This window comes from Phodopus roborovskii, unplaced genomic scaffold, assembly GCF_943737965.1.
Source record: "Phodopus roborovskii unplaced genomic scaffold, PHOROB, whole genome shotgun sequence".
In the NCBI taxonomy this organism is placed as follows: domain Eukaryota; kingdom Metazoa; phylum Chordata; class Mammalia; order Rodentia; family Cricetidae; genus Phodopus; species Phodopus roborovskii.
The window spans coordinates 810603-825180 of NW_026126416.1; positions in this window are offsets into that span (position 1 = coordinate 810603).

Genomic DNA, 14578 nt, shown 5'->3' on the forward strand with positions numbered 1-14578 from the left:
GCCATAGAGAGATGTGAGGAACAATTTGTACCCCGTTATTTTGCTGAGATCTAGTACTGTGTACTGTGCTGAACCCAGAAGCTTTTTGACAATGCACTTTCTTCCTGAGTTAAAAAAAAATGAGTGAAAGATTTTAAAGTGCACCCTTCCTTTCCTTCCACAATCAGTAATTTTACTTTATTATGTAAACATATGCTGTTCGTCCTTCAAAATTATTTATTACCAGAATTGTACTAATTTGGGCCATCTGAGATCTGTTAATTATAATTCAAAACATAAAAAGTATTTTTTTCTTTCAAAAGGGAAAATCATTAACATTATGGAAATACGTTTTATGAGATGAAACAGAAAGTGTAATTACTCCTAAGTAGTATAGTCTTCAGTTTGAATCAGTCATCACTGTAGCCCACACCCTTTCTGCCGCTGGGCCTGGAGCCCTGTTTTCCCAGCATCCACACTAGGGAGAAGAATTAAAGTGATGACAAGTAGTTATTCCCAGCTCTTCAGGCTGCTGAGGTTCCCACCAACCACAGACCAGGCAGTCTTGGGAGAATGGTTTATTATGATTGGATCTAATGGCAGGCACTGACATAAAGTGGTTGATAGGGCATTAGCCACTACAGTCTATCTTAGCAGTATTGTCAGTGTGGGTCAGTGTGGCATTTGACCTATGGAAAAGTCTAGAAAGCTGATGAAAGAATACTTTATTATTCTCAGAAGAGTAAAGTGCGTCTAAATAACACGCAGACATTTGGTTTAAGGAATTTAGTTTGTTGGCTTAAATACATTTTGTCTCTCATTATGTCAATGCCAGCAGCTTTCACAAATCAAGATTCAGGAAAGCCTTTCAAATTTTGTGATTTGGAAGAAGATGTTGGTTGCTGTCTTCTAGTCACTGTCCACAGTCATTACCCCTGCATCTTAATGAAGAGAATCACAGAATGTTGTCTGTGACTGCTTCAAGCGAGGAGACATACAGGATATTGTCACTCACAAAGTAAGCAGAGTAATTATGTCAGCAGTTTAGCACACACAATGAGATCTGAGCTGTACCCAGGCATGGGAAGCTCCCCAAAAACGTATGTTGTTGAATGTGTGTTGCCAGTAATTCACGTGTGTGTGTTGTATGTGCATTGTACAGCTGTGATTGTGCGGGTACCCATTCCTCCATGTGTGCAGAGGCAAGAGCAGGTCATTGATTATGTTCCTTTATTCCTCTTTATCTCTCCTCCTTTGTGGTATGCCCTGGGAAGGTAGGAAACTCACCATTTTATTTTTCAGCTAGAATGGCCACTTAACTCTCAGGATTTGCCCAATTCCTCCTTCAATGCTGGAGCTCTGGGCACTCTCAGCCATACCAAGATTTTTTAATGTGGATGCTGAAGTTTCAAACTCAGGTCATCATGCTTGCAAAGCAAGTCCTCTTTCCCACTGAGGCATCTTTTCAGCCCCACTTGTGTTTATTCACCATAACCTGCTTGGGTAACCAAATGCTTACTTAAATCTGTGAGTTAAATACAGCTAAATGTTCCCAGCCAAGCAACAGGGCAACTAAAGATGCTATTAATAGCAATATAGAATTTATTTTTTATTATTTTTACTTTTATTTAGTGTGTGTGTGTGTGTGTGTGTGTGTGTGTGTGTGTGTCTCCTTCTGTAGATTTTTGCTCTTCTTGGAATTTGTGGTGACTTAAGAGGAAAGTTTAAGGACCACAGCTGAACTTTCTGCCTTTAGCTGAAGTTCAGAACCAGAATGAAGCCAGAGATGCTAGGCTTTCAGCTGATTTTAGTTACACTGTGAGCCCAAGTGAAGAGTCTGTGCTTTAAAAATTAACAGCTACCGTGTCTCTTGCAGAAAGGTCAGCAAGGACAAAGGCCTAGCATATATATATATATATATATATATATATATATATATATATGTGTGTGTGTGTGTGTGTGTGTGTGTGTGTGTGTGTGTGTGTGTGTGTCTGAGAATGGCAGGGTCTTTCCCTGGGAGCTAGGGTACTGGACACTTGATAGTCATCAACTGTGTCCCAAGCCTGGAGGCTTTTATGTTTTACCTATTGAAGAATGAAATTCATAGGCCACCAAATGTGAGTTTCAAGGAACTTTATTAGAAATTCATAGGTGGTAACTTAAGGAGAGAGAGAGAGCTTATGTCGTGGCAGACATAGGGTGAGGTATAGGTAGGGGGATGAGGGGCTCACTTCAGTCATGTGTCCAAATGCCTATTCTCATTTTTCTTTAGTCTTTTAGGCATGTATAGTATTAAGGAGGAGGGACTCATTTAAGAGATAATAGAGAAACAGGAAGCAAAAAACTCTCTTCTGGCATTTTTTTGGCTTCAAGTAAGGACATTTTTGGGACTGCTACTGTGAGCTCTGTGCCCTGGCTAGTTTCTACTCCTCTCATTAGTAAGAAAGTTTTGGTGTACGCAGTTGAGTCGCAGCAAGGTTTATCATGCTGTGGACCACTGTGATAGGGAAAAAACTGTCAGAGAACTCTAACAAAATAAGATTGAAGAACACAGACACATGCTTAGGAACCTGGGATTATTCTGCAGAAATGAAACAAAAATCAAAGGGTTTCAAGCAAGGGGTAATATAGTCTGAGTTACTTTTAAACACATCTCGCTCTTTAAAAACTTAAAAATAAAAAAAAAAAGATTTATTTACATGTGGATATGTGTATGTGCTTATTATGGCATATGTGTGGCCATTAGAAGACAATTTATAGGAGTTTGTGATCTCTTTGGTCATGCAGGTCTGGGGGATGGAACTCAGGTCATCAGCTTGTTGGCGAATGCCTTTACTCACTGAGCCCATCTCATTGGCCCCCATCTGTCTCTTTTATGTAGTACAATATAATTGGTATTATAAGGGTGATGTTAAACAGAAAACCAATTCAAAAGCTTTGGATGCATTGCTAGGAGAGGCATTGGTGCCCTGGGAACTGCCGGTGATGTAGCAAGAGGCCAGTGAATTGGCTTGAGATGTATTTTGGAGCTAGAACCAACAGGACTTGTTGATGGATTAGAAAGTACGGGGAAAGGAAAGATTCATTGATTTAAACTTGAATGATTCAGTAGATGGTTGTTCTGTTTCCTGACTTGGAAATTACCTAGGGGAAGAGCTATGGTTTTGTCTTATAAGATGCTCATTACAAATTCAAGAGACATTTTAGAGTAGAAATGGTAGGAGGCTGGACTTACATCAAGGTATAAATTTGAAACATTATCACAGCTAACATTTAAATGTGTAATCTACCTGTGGTAACTCAAAGTCGCCATTGAAGAATTACAACAAATCAGGAAAATGAGCAGCCAAAGATTGTTGGTGATCTTAATATATTTGAATGCGGGACAGGTAACAAGAAAAGAAACTAGACCTAGCTGATAGAGACAAGGTGCTTTGTTAAGGAAATGAAAAGAAAAAAAAAAATGCTGGTTAGCTTTGGGGTGGTATGAGCTAAGGAGAGTGTTTTTCTTTGTTTGTTTGTAAGGCCTGCCTACTTAGGTAAAAGTGAGACTTAGAAAAATATTTGCAGCCTCATGGAAATGACCTAGCATGGAGAGATGGTGGAAGGCAGCAGGAGATTACTGGGGGTGAAAAAAATCCCTCAGGAGGTGATAGGCCTGCAGCAAAAGGATGCACGCAGACAATTGGTGATGGGTTTTAAGACATGGCTAAGACTGCAAATAGGAAACATTTGTAGAGTTAGTGGTAAAGCTATGATGGGATTCTAATCTAGTCGATTTTATTTTTCCCCCCAATGACTTTGAGGCAAGATCTGCCTGAAGGTGGACAGACAGGTTTGAGGAGAAAAGAAGGTCATCTTGGAAAGTGAGGACATAAAGTTGCTTGGGAAGAGCTTAAAATTGGTGAGAGCTGGTGACCAATTGTTTTTAAGGTTGTTGTGATGAAAGTAAGGTGAGTTCAATTAGCTAAAGTGTGCTGGTTATAGCAATAGCCAGCTTTTGAGTGGCATGTAGAGAAAAAGTAAAAAGGAAGAGAGAACTAGAAGATAGTTTTACACATTAAGTACAATGGACTGGGTAAGGAGGTTTAAAGACGTTAAAGAGGCTTGATTATAGTTCCAGATTATGGCACATAGATGGCCTTGAGAAGAAAAACTGGGATGAGGTGAAGATTTAGTGCAGGCATAGGTTGTGATCATAGTAGAACAGAACAAGTGAACATGAAAATCTAGAGCAGTAGTTTCCAACTGTGGGTCTTGACCACTTTGGGGAGATAAAATGACCCTTTCAAAGGGTGGTCTAAGACCATCAGAAAGCATAAACAAAAATATTTACATTATGATTCAGAACAGTAGAAAAATTACAGTTATGAAGTAGCAGTGAAAATAATTTTATGGTTGGACATAACCACAGCATGATGAGCACTGTATTAAATAAAGGGTCACAGCATTAGGAAGGTTGAGAACCACTGATCTAGATGGTTCTGAAGAAGAGAATGATCAGAGATGTTCCAAATGAAGACTCTGGGGTGATATATTCTCTGGTTTGGATACCCTAATTAAAACTAATTACAAATTAAGCTCCATCAAAGTATTTAGAGGTACGATCCGTAAAGGCAACTGTGAGGTCATCAGGGAATCTATCTTTAGGAGTGGATTGATTAATCTATGCATGGGTTAATTGATTATCATTGGATCAGTCCTCAGCTTGTCTCTATCTTTGCCCCTGCATCCCTCTCTGCATGTGTGATGCCTTGAACTGCCTTAGAACTTTTCAGAGTCCTTACTAATGCAAAGGCCTTCACTACATGTAGCCCCTCCATTTTGGTCCTCCTATGCCTCAGAACTACCACCTGGCTAAACCTCATTCTTTACAAATTACACAGTAGGCAGTATTCTGTAATGCAACAGAAAACAGTCTAAGCACATATCTTCTGTGATGAAAATAAAGTCTCGGAGAAATGGTGGATAAGGTTGTGGGAAGTAGAGTTAAACAACGTGTAAACCTAGGTTAAGAGGAAACATCTAGAAAGCTGATGAAGTACTGAGGGTGTAGGAGTGTGAGGAATGTAGGGGTCAGAAGATGTCTGCCAGTCGTGGGAGGTCTCATGTAAATGAGGTCGAGAGGAGAGGTGGGTGGTATAGTAAGTTGGGATAGTCTCAGTAGCTGTGGATTTCAAAGCTTTTAGAGAAATGAAAAGTTTAGAAGTAGCACTGTGGATCAGAGAACAGTTTCCATCTCAAAGACAGCTGCAAGAGGACAATTTTATATAATTTTAGCACAAGCAAAGGGAAATTCGAGGCAAAAGCGCTAGCAGGAGTAGGTTTCTGGGTCATAGCTCTGAAGCTGCAGAAGGGGCATTGAGTAGGAAAGGGAGGGAGAAGAAAGAGTCAGGAAATGTACAAAAGATGTCCATGCTGCCTGCATCCAAAGTCTTGGATTGCTTGCATTCTCAGACATGATTGTACCGTGAGCACAGATGTGGCAGACCAGTTTGGATGATGAGAGGCCTTGAGAAAGGAGGGCAAGCATTGTGCTGTGGCAGATAATTTACATGAGTTTGAAATGGGATATGCATCATAGGATGCTTCCACGATTGGATCTTACACTGTGGACATTGGTTGAGTCACAGGACTGCTGCTTCTGCCCTATGGGGGGAGAGGTAGGTATGGAAGATCAGTTTTTAGGTTGGGCTATGTGTGAAATTTTCTTTCCTCACCAGCAGCAGCAGAGTAAAAACCTCCAGAATAAAAATTTCATGCTACAATGAAAAATACATAAATACATCCTAGAACGTGTTGCACACTTTTTCCCTCTTTTCTTTTAGATTATAAAGTGTAGAGGGCAAAGGATCTCTTTATTAGGCATGGAAAGAAGACGCTACTGTGGATACAAATTTTGAATGGTTGTAGATATAGAGCCTGTGTTCATTCTGTCATAGAAAACCATCATAACAACACGCCAACATGGCATGGGAAAAGGGCAGCATGGAAAATAGACTCTAAAAGAAAGAAGAGAAAATAATGAGAACTCAGGCTTGAGTAATTCTTACTGAAGTTTCTGTGTCACAACCTTCGGCTTCCTTGTGGCTTTTGTGTGTGAGCAATCATGTTAATTTATTCAGAGTGATTTTTGAAATTTTAACTTGACTATTATATTCCCCTCTGAAGTCCTGAGACAGGGAGTGCCCTCTGGGGCTATAAAGATGGTTCCATTGTTAAGACCATGTACTGTTCTTCCAGAGGACCTGAGTTTGGTTCCCAGACCCACATCCAGTGGCTAGTAACCATCTGTGATTCCGGCTCTAGTGACTCCTTTTAACCTCTTTGGGCACCGCCATATTGACACATAAGTAAAAATTAAATACATCTCTAAAAATGAGCATCTTCTGGTGCTATTAAATATGGACATTGGTACTGAATTTAACTCGGATGACAATTTCAGTCAAGACTCTGGAGCTCAGAATGGGCAAACCAGATAAGCCCTGCCATTTTTAGAATGCTGATTTAATAAGGTTTATTCCTGTCTGGGTCGGCTGCATTTTACATATTCAGTCACCAGCCTGGGAGGATTATTGTCATGACAACCAGGACTGACTGACTTGCCTCTCAGAAACAGTGACAACTCATCATGTTCATAGATACCTGTACATCTGGATGATTTTCTAGGAGGTTGTAGTATTTTGGGTAAGTTCTAACTGTGCCTTTCCCCAAGTCCAGAGCTCAACATTAGGGAAGTCTTTGCCTACTGGAGTTTTGTTGTCTCCACACATTCAGTAGGAAGCTATTGTGCTTTTATGTAGTCTTTAATGGTACATTTAACTGTGACTTTCTGGATCCAGAGAGTTGTACATATTTATGGGCATGTTGAAAATGATAGTCTATGCAGACTCCTGTCAACACGTCAATGTTTGCTGAATTTTATGTCATCTTCAGAACTCATTCAAATAAAAAAGGAAAGCATCTTCTGGATTTTATAATTTTTGCTCTAGTTTATTTTTCCAGTATTTAAAAAAAAACCAAAACACCAAAAAAAAAAAAAAAAAAAAAAAAAAAAAAGAACTCAAAATCTCCAGCAGGTTAAAATTTAGCATAAAGAAAGATGACTCGAAACAGGTTTGAGCAATTGTAACTGTATTGAACTGTGAAGATAACAGATCTGAGTGCCCAGATCATTTGATGCACTGGATTTATTGTTAATGTCAAGCACACTCGTCAGCAGTTTGTGTCTTTGATTATTGCACATGATAGGAATGTGAAGTAAGTCTGTATCATGGATCCATCCTCTCTTCTCACTGGCTGTGTGTAGTGGCTGGTAGTCCGCTTTGACTATCATTTATGTAATGAGCTAACTCCCAACCTTGTGTGATATAAAGCAGTGTTTCATCATGGATCATTTTGTCTATTCATGGTCAGGTACCTTATATCTATTACCATCTGACAGTCAGCTATGATTTAGTATGGTTTCAATTGTCACACTTCCTCTTTATTCTATAAAAAAGATCAACCTGCATTTAGATGTTTTCCCACTCAAAGGATTTTGAAAGAACCGTTACATAACCCATTGCTCTTTTACTTCTTACTGCCCCACTTTTAATTAGGCTCCTGGGGTAACCAGGAAGGTTTCTGCCTGTATAAGAAGGCTGTGCATTGTCCCATCTTGGGTCTCCAATATGGCCTTGCTTCTTTTGGGATGACTTTCTTTTAAAAGTTATCTCCTTATTAGCAGTTAGAAGTTAAATGAAAGGACTTCATTGTGACACATTCATTCATGCATATTATTTATCTTTCCATTGTGCATTTGACAGGTAGAGTTGAGTGAGATTTATGTTCCCAGGTCTTTTTGTCTGTATATTTTTCATCTTGGTTTCTCATAAGAGAATCTCATCCCTTTTTTGGTGCTGGGGATTGAACTTAGGACCTCACATGTGCTAGGCAAAAGGTCTACCTCTGAGCTGTATTTCTAGCCCCAATCTATTCCCTTTTAATAAAGTCCTTCACTATTTCTCTTTCTTTAGATGTGAGTTGACTTTCATGTATTCATTTGTTTTTGTCTATCAGCTCATTTCCTCGGCAGAATGTCAGCCTTCATAGGCATGGCACCTGTGCACTTTCAGGAGGCCCCACATTGATATATTTTTGCTATTGAAATCTTGAAAATTTAATGCTTCGAACAACTCTGGCCTTTCATTTACCATGGTGTTGCAATGTCGTTCATCTGTCTCTGAATGCAGATTGCACCCTTCTCTTTAGATAATTGGTGTTTGTTTTAACCTGTAACATCCTTCATCCTTGCTTCTTGTCTTCCTGAGGTACATAATTTTAATTATTATTATTATTATTATTATTATTATTATTATTATTATTATACTATTATTTTAATGATCTCATATTTAACCCTTTACATCCTTCAAAAAACTTAGCTTTGGTTGTTCCTCAGAGATCCATAGCCAAGCACTGGGAGGAGCTTCTGAAGTTCTGTTGAAGAGGGGGAGGAGGGATTATAGGAGGTGTCAAGGTCATGATAGGGAAACCCACAAAGATAGCTGACCTGAACTCCTGGGAGCTCTTAGACTTTGGACCAATAGCCATGGAGCCTGCATGGGACCTAAGCCTTCTTCATATGCACGACAGTTGTGTAGCTTGGTTTGTTTGTGGAGGTCCTAGCAGTGTGATCAGGACCTGTCCCTGGCCCATGAGCTGGCATTTTGGAACCTATTCCCTATGCTTTATTTCCTTGCCTAGCCCTGGACAAATGAGGTGTGGATGGTGGAGGGGTAGAGGGGAGGTTGAGGGGAGGAAATGGAAAGAGAGGATGGAAGAGACACTGCCATTGGAATGCAAAAACAATTGGAAAATTTTAATTAATTACAGAAAAAAGAATATTGGGAATCAATTTCCCTCAAGACTCAGCTATACCACTCTTTGGCGTGTACCCAAAAGATGCTCTGTTCTACCACAAGGACACTTAACTATGTTCTTAGAGGCTTTATTCATAATAGGCAGAAATTGGAAACAATCCAGATGTCCCTCAACCAAAGAATGAATAAAGAAATGTGTTACATTTACACAATGGCATTTACTCAGCTGCTAAAAAAAAAAAAAAAAAAAAAAAAATGACACCATGGCTGGAGCTAGAAAAAATCATCCTGAGCGAGATAACCCAGACTCAGGAAGACAAACATGGTATGTGCTCACTCATGAGTGGATATTAGCTGTTACATAGAGAATAATCACACTAGCACCCACAAACCCAGAGAGTCTAAGTAACAAGCAGGATTTTATGGGTTATGTATGGATCACTCTGGGAAAGAAAGGGAAATAGAATAGATTTTGCTGGTGGACTAGGGGTGGGTGGAGATGAGAACAGAAGGTGGAGAGGAAGGGAAGGAGGGAGAGAGTGCTGGGAAATATGACTGGAATAGGCGGGCATTTGAGTGGCAACGTGAACACCTAGTGCAGCTTAAGCTTCCTGGAACCTATGAGGTTGACCCTAGTGAGGTTTCCTAGTAAAGGAGGGAATGGAACCTGAACTACTGGCCATCTGTAACCAGGCCAGGCTCCCAGTGATGGGACTGCATCGACAACCAGCCACAAAGCCTCCTGCTCTCTGGGGCAATGGTGGTGGCTCAGACCGTGTGTGTGGCCAACCAGTGACTAGCCTAACCAGAGGCACTAGCCATGTCTGGATGGTCTGGATGGTTAGAAGGCTGGATGGCTTAAAGACCTAGGGTAGAGTCAAATTTGACTGACCAAAAATTCCAAACCAAACCAAACCAACCAAACCAAAACAAAAAACAAACAAACAACAACAAACAAACAAAAAAAACTATTCATGATTCCTAATTCCTAATGATTGATTGGTGCCTTGACCAAGTTTCATCAGAGAGGCTTCCTGCGGCAGTTGATGGAAGCAGATTCAGAGACCCATAGTTTGGGGAAATGCTGCAGAAGACCGGGAAGAAGGATTGTAGGAGCCAGAATGGTCAGGGACACCAAGGGGACATGGCTCACTGAATCAATTAAGCAGGACTCATAGGGCCTCATAGAGAATAGAGAGGCAATCACGGAGCCTACTTGGGTCAGCACTAGGCACTCTGCATACATGCTGTGATGCTGTGGTTGTTTAGCTTGGGGTTTTGTGGACTTCTACCAGTGTGTGTGTGTGTGTGTGTGTGTGTGTGTGTGTGTGTGTGTGTGTGTGTGTGTGTGTTTCTGACTCTTTTACCTGCTCATGGGACCATTTTCCCTCCCACTGGGTTGCCTTGTCCAGACACCCTTGCTATGGGGGTTTGTGCGTAGTCTTACTGCATCTTGTTATGCCATGTTCTGTTAATATCTCTGTGAGGCCTGCTCTTTTCTTTAGGGAAACAGAGGAGCAGTGGATTTAGGTGGTTACTGGGAGGAAGAGAGAGGAGTGGGGCTGTGGTCCGGATGGATTGTATGAGAATGAAGAATGAAGAAAAAGAAAAAAGGAAAGACTTCAAATCTTCAAAAAATGAATATGATCAGCTTAAAACAAAAGATTATTTTATCTCATGTGTATGAAGAGTGTTTGCTTGCGTGTGCACTGTGTGCATGCCTGATGCTGGCAGAGGCCCAGAGAATGAATCAGATCCCCTGAGATTGGAGTTACAGGTGGTTTTAAGCCTGTAATTTGGGAGCTGAGAACCAAACCTGGGTTCTCTGCAAGGGCAGCGAGTACCCTTAAAGTGCTCCTAAGTCATCTCTCCAGTCCCTGTGCCTAGCTTTTTATGAGCTACTTTCTAAGTAAGGAGGAGGATATGAGAATCATCGAAGACAACTCACATAGGGTGTACGCATTTTGAGGGGATCATGTGGCTTTCACCATTAGGAGTTTATCTTCTTGTTCTTGTTTGCTCCGGTTAATTGGTTTGTGCTCCTTGAATACACAATAATTGATGGATGGAGGAGCCTGCTGAGCAGCAGAGGTTAGCTAACTCAGGTTAAATATTTCTGCTAACAAAGGAGATGGATTGTTTGTGATTTTTGTTTTAGACATGAGTCAGTTTTCATTCTTTCTTCTTTTTTGGTTTTGGCAGTTTTACTGGAAGGGCTTAGTGGGATGTAAAGACTTTTTGAATAACACTTACGTGCCTTCTAATTTTTTTTTTGGAAACCAAATGCCCTGTTTATTTGGTGCAGCCCAAATCACATTATCTCGTGATACTGTCTGACAGGAAGGATTTAAATAGTAACAAAATCTGGTGTCACCCTGAAGTTCTATCCTGCTGCCCAGGTGTAAACTGTCACTGAAAATATTATTTTAGCAAATTCTTGTATATCTTCTATTAGATGGGCAGTTTCTGGGCACTTTAATGATATAATCTCTGCTGAACCTGTAATCATAGCTCCTCTGGAGGCTGAGGAAGGAAGATTGGTCTCTTAAGACCAGACTGAGTAACTTAGATCACATCAGAAAAACAAAACAAACAAAAACAAACAAAACCAAGCAAGCAAACCCTCATTTAATTGCGTTATAGTTACTATTACTATCTCCATTCTATAGTTGAAGAAAACGAGGCACAGATTAGGCACCTAACTTTCCCAAAGCCACCACCATTCATTGCTAAAGTGAAGGTCTGGAGGCACCTCTGGACTCCATGGGCCTCTGTATCTTGCTGCTGCTGCAATCTGTGATCTGTTTAGATTCCAGTGACTTGGGGAGTATAGTGTTCACATGTTAAAGGGCTTTCTAAAAGCAAACCCTTTAAAATGTTTCCACTTGGAGATACATAATAATATAAGTGAATATGTAGACTACAAACCTTGATGTTAGAACCTTGATGTGCTCTCCAGTCTTACTGAGATAAACACTTGACAGAACTTCCCTGGGATGTGATGCTAAAAGATGCCTCATCTGTCTGTCACCATCTCTTCTGGAGACTTGTGATCACAGCTGGTGATGTCGCTGACATCTTTTATCTGCTGCCGTGCCTCTTCTTCTTTTGGCGAGACATTACAGTGAGCAGAGTTCCATGGCCAATCAATGTTCTGTGTGAGGATCGATAGCAGTCTCCAGGTTATCCCCTAGGCTCAAAGCCTGGCCATTTCTCACTTCTGTCTGGGCTCGGCACATTCTTTCATGAAAAGGAGAATTTGGGGATTATTTTCACTACCTGTAGATTCTCATGGACAAATGAATCTCTGATTATTGAGGAAATCTATTCGATAAAGCTGTCAAAACTTTTGAAACACAGACAGTGTAGCCAAGTTCAGTGTGCTTAACCTCTATCTGTTCCAGAGCAAGAAATATGAGAGAAGGAAATTATATGTATACAAAAAGACCTTTAAGGGGTAAGAAATAGAAGATTAGATGATAGACAAGCATCCTATATTTCAAATTGGGGCAACAATCCTAGACTTTCCTAGGGTACCTAAGAAATCAAGCAGTTAATGAGAGCCTGGCTAAACGAAGGACTTTTTCTTGATGTTTGTAATTTTCCATACTGGCCCAAAATGGCCAAACTCCAACTTTAAAGAACTAAACCCCCCATATACACATGGATTCACAAGATTCAGAGTGGCACCTGGGCTTGTCTTCTTATCTGCATTACAGAGCAAGCCAGGACTCATATGTGAATTTTGCTCTCTTTCAGTACAAGGCTGAAACAGGTTTCCTAGTGCAAGGGAGTGAGGAGTGGAAGGGAAGAAATAGTGGATTAGCATCAAATTCATTGTGGGAACATAAGCCCAGAAAAAAAAATATCACGCAACTCGCGAATTCTTGGAGTAGGTTGGAGTATAGCTGAGTGATAGAGTATCTGCTACCCATATACAAGACCTGTATTCTGTCCTGAGCAACACAGACAGATACGCAGACACACAGACACACAGACACACACACACACACACACACACACACAGATACAGACACACACAGAGACACAGAGTCTTGACACACACAGACACAGATATTCACACACAACACACATACAGACAGACACTCACACACAGGCACACTCAACGCAGATGGAAAACCTTCCACATGTGCTCTAAATACACGATGAATTATTCCTCCATTTACTAAATGCTATCTAAAATTGTAAATTATATAGTCCTACTGCTCAAATGGAATTTCCATCATCTTATTCATGTTTTATGTCACTATACCTTTAATTAGACCTTCATTGGCCTTTAACTTTTATTCTTTTGCTTTAAGTCTGTGTATAAGTGCATTTTCTAAAATCTACAAAGTTATCCAAACAGAACGGATTGAACTCCAAGGTTAGGAAGATTTTCTAATCATAATTTATGGTCCAAATACAATGTGATAATAAAGTAAGGTAGTGTGCATGCAGGTTCCAAGCCTAAGGCATTTGCCAAACACTCCTCCCTGAATGGGGGAAAGAATTTCCCACCCTAGTTAGAAGCACTTTTAGAAGCATTGCTGCATCTAAATTTAGAATGGTGTGTTGCATGTACTCGAATATATTTCAGTGAATTGATTTAAATTGTGGAGATATCATCCCGTGTATTATTTCGTTGTTTCTTTTGAAGTTATGAGGGCTAGCCTCTGTCTTAATTTCTAAGAGTATTGTAACGCCTTTATTATCATGGCATAATTTATGAAAGAGTTATTTTTCCCCAAGGCTCCGCTTTTATAATTTTAATGTTTTGAATATTTGCAAAGCTGTGCAAATGATGGACACATTCACAAAGCACAGGAGAATCTTTCTTTTGGGCTGCTCCTGGGGTAGTGATTAGTAGTACCTTCACTGCATATTTAAGTTCTCAGAATTGCTTATCTGTGCTGTGGATCAGTGAAGAATCTGGGTGAGCTGTTGCTACTTTACATAATTAAGTTCTTCTTGCCAGAAAAAGAGAATAACAAATTATGGAGTGCAACAAGCCTAAGGTTGGGCTTTTAAAATACTTTTTGTTCCTGTTATTTTCCCATTTATAATCATAAACAATAGCAAAATAGACGAGATCAAGGATCGTTAGGGCTGACAGCTCACATTTTCTCGAAAAATTCTTAGGAATTTTCCTCCGCAGACCCCTCCGCAGTGATAAATAGTAAGTGCCATTAAGAAAACAACCTCTCATTGTTCAAAAACTGACTAATGTGTGGGTGAGACCAAGGTGAGGGGTAGGGAGAGATTTTGCATGTAGAGAAATCGGACCAAGTGGACACTCAGATTCAGAGAGGGTTGGCAATAGAAGCTTCTCATAGCCTCTGGGGTAGTACAGACTTACACAGCATTGTCTATACCATTTATGTGTAAACATAGGCCTCAGCTTAGTCTGAAATAAACTTTGCATGCCTGTGTAGGATGTCCACTCCCTCTGCAGGCAGGCAGGCATGTGTGGATGAAATGAGACTGTTTGCTTCATTGTTCTGAATCGTTGATTTCTCTTTCTTTTGGGCTGGCTAGTGTCCCGAATGGAATCCTCTCCCTTGTATTTATACAGCTCTCAAAAATGTGGTGATGTGTTTCTCTAGTTAGTGTAATGGGAGGAATTGCATTTGCTTATCTATTACAAATGAAACTCAACGGGGAATATAAAAAGCACTTACAATTCTGCGACCATTATTTCAGAAGCAATCAAATGCATAGGAATGAAAGTCAAACAA